We start from the raw sequence: 7017 nt of genomic DNA, 5'->3' as shown, positions 1-7017 counted from the left end.
GACATTCATTTTAACGTTGTTACTATTTTTTTATATATATTCTTCATTCATTACTTTTCATATAGTTTATTAAATTCTTTATTTTCTTTCATCACTAGATTATTTTTCCTTATTGAAGACTTTGGCTTTATTGCATCCTAATTTTCCAACCAGAATTGGAAATTAGCTAATAATAATAATAATAATAATAATAATAATAATATGTTAATAATGATAATAGTAACAACAACGACAATAATAATAATAATAATAATAATAATAATAATAATAATAATAATAATAATAATAATAAAAAATTCCCACGGGTTATTTGGAGTACATATAAATCATGATAGTGAGAGAGAGCCGAGTCAACCAATATAATAGAAAAAGCAAGAGACTTGGCTTATTTTTGGAAGCCCAGTTGGGAAAGAACGAAACAATTGCTAAATCAACTTCATTTACGTAAATATAGTTTCGATGTTGAATGCGAAAGAAAGAAGCTATTTAGAGCTGGATTTGTTTGCTTGATGCATGTGACGTCAGCATAACAGATTGAGCGAAAAACTGATGAGATTTGTAAAGAGTAAAGTATCAAGGGGTAAAGAATAGAGGAAAACATTTTGAAGGGAAAAAATATAATTAGAATAAGGTAAGAGGAAGGAGAGAGAGAGAGAGAGAGAGAGAGAAGGAGAGAGAGAGAGAGAGTAAATTATTTTACAGACTCCACGGGTTATGGTATGGCAACCCTTTATTTGCTTGTTACAAACGCGGAAATATTAACATTTTCTTTAAGTCTGTCCGTTATTTGACAAATTGTATTACATTCTTCAAATTTCCTTCTCATTGCATGGCTATTTCTTATACATGATTTCGTTTCTTTCTCACTTATGTGACTAAGCCATGAGACGTTGCCTTTTCAACGGCCCTTCTAACTTTAAGGGCTGTTATCTTTTCTTTGAGAATATACTTCAATTTTTGGCCCTAAGTTATTCCAAATTTGATGTTCCTTATACTGTCATTTTATTTTATATAATTCCCTTCATCGCCACCATTCCTAGACAAATAAGCAAGACCACGCAGAAGCTAGACCTATGTCGATCGTCATCTGACTGTATATGAAACCTTGCACTCCACCACCGACGCGTTTACCCTTTACATTTCCTCCAACAAGCAAACTGTATAATTCAATGCACCCAATGCATTCGTCCCTCCTGGATACATCCCTCCTTGTAAGTGATGACATATGTATGGCTGCCAGGAGCAGAAATCCCTTCGGACCTTCATTCTGACTCTGGACTGTATTCATGGCGACTAAAACCAGCTCGCTAAAGTTGCTACCTACCTGACCCACCACCGTCTGCTTGCCTGGTGGAACCGGTGTTGGTCATGAGTCAGCTATATAAAGCTGTCCTTCACATTCTGTCAGAATTATTTATTTCTTCCCTACTTACTTTACATAAAGGATGTTTTCCTGGTCCTATCATGAATAGAACCCTACTCTCTTACAGGACTTTACAAATTAAGATTATCTATAGTATAGGCCTACATTCTTTACGTAGAGAAAACCCCTACTCTCTAATAGGACTTTACAAAGTAAGAATATCGTATAAGCCTACATTCTTTAGTGTTTTGCATATCACACTGTATAACGTGTTTATTGTCATATCCACAGTATCGAAACTCTTAGAAAACAAGTCTTCAGTTTGTTGATGAACGAAATATTCCTCATTTATAAATACTCGAATTCGAATTGTTTTACTACCAACAGATTGAATATTTCGTCAATTATTTTTTTAGTGACAGGAGACAAGGACAAGCAGCTAACTGTCCTTTCCATGGGTCGATACAAGAGAAATGTCCGAATATGAAGAAAACTTGGATGAGAATGCGAGAAATACTTGTAAATGAAAAACTAGAGAATGACATGGAAAGAAATATTCCCATGAATAACAATGAGAAAGTTATATCGATGGCGACATAAATGAAAATATGAAATTTAAAAATAAAAGGAAAATTATTTGAATTAGAATATAAAATGACTGAATGTTGCACCTGAAGTATCGCGTTGCTTACCGTATTTGTCAAGACACAGGCAAAGAATTCACCCCTTCAAGAGTAGTCACAACGCGTCTAGTTAAAAGGGGCTTTGCAGTCCAAAACATTTTACCAGAATTTATGGTTTTGGAGCATATTGGAAACGTACCATGGAAACGTACTGACTGGCAATCTGTTAGACAGGTGTTAGAGACCCGCTCAAGCTCGATAGTTTCTAGTAGTGTTTGCAACCTCACCATCCTTGTGGGAAGGGATGGGTGGTTTGGGGAAGTCTACAGATCTACCTGCTGAGTCATCGGCAGCCATTGCCTGGCCCTCCGTGGTTCTAGCTTGATGGCAAGATGGCTTTGGTAATAAAATTATGTATTATATGGTCAGTCTCTAGGAAATGCCTGTCTCTTGTCTTTGCCATTCATGAGTGACCTTTAAACCTTTATTGTCACCCGAATTTGTCGACACCCTGTTCCAGTTAATACGGCTCAGATTTTGCTTATTTTCTTATTTTAAAATAAACGCAAAACTCAGACACACATTCCTATATATACTGTATGAGTATATGTATGTGTAATATATATATATATATATAATAGTATATATATATAATATATATATATATATATATATATATATACAGGAATATATATATATATATATATATATATATATATATATATATATATATATATATATATATATATATATATATATATATATTCCTGTATAATACTGTATATATATACATATATATATGTATATATACATACATACATATACATAATGTATATATACAGGAATATATATATATATATATTTTATATATATAATCTATATATAATGTATTATATTTATATATATAATATATATATATATATAATATTATACAGTATATATACATATATATATATATATATATATATATATACATACACACGCATAAAATATACTATTCATATATCGCTATATAACCACACATACATACATAAATACAAACGCATATATACCTACACACATATATATATATATATATATATATATATATATAAATATATATATATATATATATATATATATCTTAAAACCAAAATTGCTCCAAATAACTTGAAATATAAATTGAAAGGTTTACGAGTGTAATTAACTAAGAAATAATTGTAATGATGAACCAACAAATGTTTGCGATAAAAGTTGGTTAATGACAACTTCAAAAATCTGCGTTTAAAATTTGAATCAGCCAGAGCAGTTTTTGCTAATTTACAGCGTTAGTTTCTCTATAAAACATTATTATTATTATTATTAGTATTATTATTATTATTTTATTTTGTTATTATTATTATTACCATTATCATTATTATTATCATAATTATTATTATGATTATGATGATGATGATGATTATTATTATTATCATTATTATTATTATTAATTAGTATTAGTATTAGCTAAGCTACAACCCTAGTTGGAAAAGCAAGACGCTATACGCCCGAAGGATCCAACATGGGAAAATAGCCCAGTGAGAAAAAGAAATAAGGTCACTCACCAATGTTAGGAAAAGACAGGGTGTCTGAATTATTTTTTTTTCTTGTAAGAGCGTAGCCAATATTAAAATATTTCCAAGAATAAAAGAAAGTCTCGAAAATGTAAGAATAAAGATTCTGGTGGAAGAATAAAAACATGGATAAAAATAACTTATTACATTACTTAATGACTTCATTTTAGATGCTTAATAACTGTAATGAGTTTAGACAATTATATCAAACTAGAAAAAAATTGGATGTGAAAGCACAGAGGAGAATTTACGAACAAATTCACAGAAAATTTTATCATAATTCTCAAACAGTTTATATTGATAACTCCTCTCTCTCTCTCTCTCTCTCTCTCTCTCTCTCTCTCTCTCTCTCTCTCTCTATCGTTTTCCGACAATCAAAGAAAGTATGTAACCGTTGTGATCGAAGTAAATTGCATTTCCTTTCATTTATTCATCAACAAAGCCAATACCGACGAAAAAAGAGGGGGGAGGGGTAAGTTTGAATGGGCGATGCAGGGCAGCGAGAATGATGCGAGATTGGGGGTAGGGGAGGACTAGGGGTAGGGGTTAGGGTATGGGTAAGGGTAGGGGGTAGGGGAGGGGGAGGGTAAGAAAGGGGTCCTTAAAGGCACCGCTTTGCATTTTCCTTCGGAGAATCTCGAGTGTGAATGGCAGTTGATATTCAGGGTCTTTAATGGCACCCCCAAAATCAACGCCTGACCCCCCTTCCCCTTCCCCTAATAACCCCTCCCCCTCTCCCCTTAATAACCCCTTCCCCTCTCCCCCACCTCCCCTCCTCCTCCTCTCACGGAATAATTTCTCATTAAGAGACTTTCCAGGAGGCAAATGTCCGACGCTGTGTTTGAATGGCACCGCCATTTAAAGGCAATATTCTTCCTCTAGGCGGGACGATGCTGCTTCCAGCCTCATTATGCCTGAGGGAGTTCATGTCTTTTTGCTCCTGGAAAGCCAAATAAAGAATTCTAACGCACATACGTTCTCACGCTTTGGTGGGTGTGGTATCCAGGCGCTAATGGCAGGGTCCAATCGTAATTAAAAAAGAAAAACGAAACATTATTATGATTATTATTATTATTATTATTATTATTATTACTATTATTATTATTATTATTATTATTATTATTATTATTATTATTATCGTAAATAAAAAAAACGTTGAGGCATATTATTATTATTATTATTATTATTATTATTATTATTATTATCATCATCATCGTCGTTAAAAAAAAAAAAAACGTTCAGGCATAAAAAACATTATAATTATTATTACTACTACTAAATAAGCTACAACCCTAGTCGAAAAAAAAGCAGGATATTTTAAGCTCAAGGCCTCCAAAAGGTAAAATAGCCTAGGGAGGAAAGGAAATAAAGAAAAACATAGAAATACGTTTTGTAATTCTTCTTTTACATCCATAAAAAGGCGTTCACAATACTAAGGGTCTCTCTCTCTCTCTCTCTCTCACTCTCTCTCTCTCTCTCTCTCTCTCTCTCCTCTCTCTCTCCTCCTCTCCTCCCTCTCCTCTCCTCTCTCCTCTCTCTCTCTCTTCGATTCTTCTAAAAAAAAAAATTCTTCTTTTCACATTAAAAAAAGGGGTACTTGGATATACACGGACAACAAAAACTTTTTAAAAATTCGTTCATAAAACACCGAGATACGAGTGCTTGAAAATTGCCAATTGAGAATCGAAATTAATTTTCCACCGGTCCTCGCTACGACACGCCACCTAAAAAAAAAAAAAAAAAAAAAAAAAAAAAAAAAAAAAAAGGGCACAGGGGAGTAATCGAAGAATTTTTTCAGGTCATATTTTAAAATGACTTCTCAACTACTTTCGTATTTTTGTTATCCCCATGAGTAATCGTACCAATTTCTAATATAAACGATTAAGAAACATGCAACGAGAATACATAAAGCTCATAAATTCTTTCATTAATAACGGTACATCTCTTCAAAATTACATAAAAATTTTCAGTCAGTTTGGAAATATTTATAAATGCCATGAACAATGAAGAATTTTCCTGAGGATCTCCGTTTATAGAATAAAGGTTATCAAAATTCCTCATTAAATCAAAAATATGAATTGTGGTTTTATATTTATTTCCGATGAAATAAATCAACGAAAAAAAATATAAAAATTTTTCTAGAAATATACTCGACACAAGCAGATATTCAAGAGCATAAAATTACAAACCGTTTTCACACGGCCTTGAAAATCTTGCATATAAACAAAGAGTTTGACTGACGATTGAAAAATTAAACAAAAACATAGGAATCATAAAAGGAAAAATAAATTTAAAAAAAAAGAATCAGGAACGGAAAAAAATAACAAAAAACAAGAATCATGAACGAAAAAAATAAATATATAGGAATCAGGAGCGGGGGGAAAAATAAACGAAATCAGGAATCAGGACCGGAAAAAATAAACAAGACAGGAAAAAAAAAAAAAAAAAAAAAAAAAAAAAAAAAAAAAAAAAAAGGAATCATGGACGCAAAAAAAAAAAAAAAAATACTAGGAATCATGAACGGATAAATAAACAAATAACATAAGAATCACGAACGGAAAAAATAATCCAAAATCACAAAAATTATGAACGGAAAAAATAATAAGAATACAAAAGAATCATGATAGGAAAAATAAGTCAAAATCATAGGATTCATAAACGGAAAAAATAATAATAATAAAAAAAAAAAAAAAAACAAGAATCATGAACAGAAAAATAAGCCAAAATCATAAGAATTATGGACGGAAAAAATAATTAAAAAAAAACATAAGAATCATGACCGGAAAAAATAAGCCAAAATTATAAGAATCATGAACGGAAAAAATAAACAAAAAACCCAAGAATAATAAACGGTAAAATAACTAAAAACACAAGTATCATAACCATCTCAAAGAAAAAAAAAAGTAAAGAAAAAAACTAGAAAACAAAACCAATATCCTTCAACTTCGAATTCGGCCCGGGGATCTTCCCGGACGGCCATAAATCGGCAAAACGACGCCTTATCCTATAGATAAGTATAATTCAGTCACCGATAAGCCAAGGCAGATATTGGAAATGTCAGCCTTAGCCCCGTCCTCGCATTTGTCAGGGACAACCAGGCCAGCCAGCGGTGATTTAACTCTAAAACAGGTAAGGGCAGCAAAACAGAGAGGATCTATCTATATCACCTGTCTCTGAATTTGACGTATGCGGTAACAAAACCTACCGTTCCATTTACCTCGCGAGTATTATGGATGAGTCGATTGCATGAAATGGTGCGATTAGTGCAGCTATAGTGGGTTTAATTAGTGACCGATAGCAATGCAAGCACAATAGGCCTACTATGTTGTTGTTGATTAAAATGATTAAGGCACGTTTACGTATATACGAAGTGAATACATTTATAGACAGAAAAAAATATTCACACACACACATATATATATATATATATATATATATA

This window comes from Palaemon carinicauda, chromosome 13 (genome assembly GCF_036898095.1).
Source record: "Palaemon carinicauda isolate YSFRI2023 chromosome 13, ASM3689809v2, whole genome shotgun sequence".
Classification (NCBI taxonomy): Eukaryota; Metazoa; Arthropoda; class Malacostraca; order Decapoda; family Palaemonidae; genus Palaemon; species Palaemon carinicauda.
Note: the sequence above shows the minus strand (reverse complement) of the source record.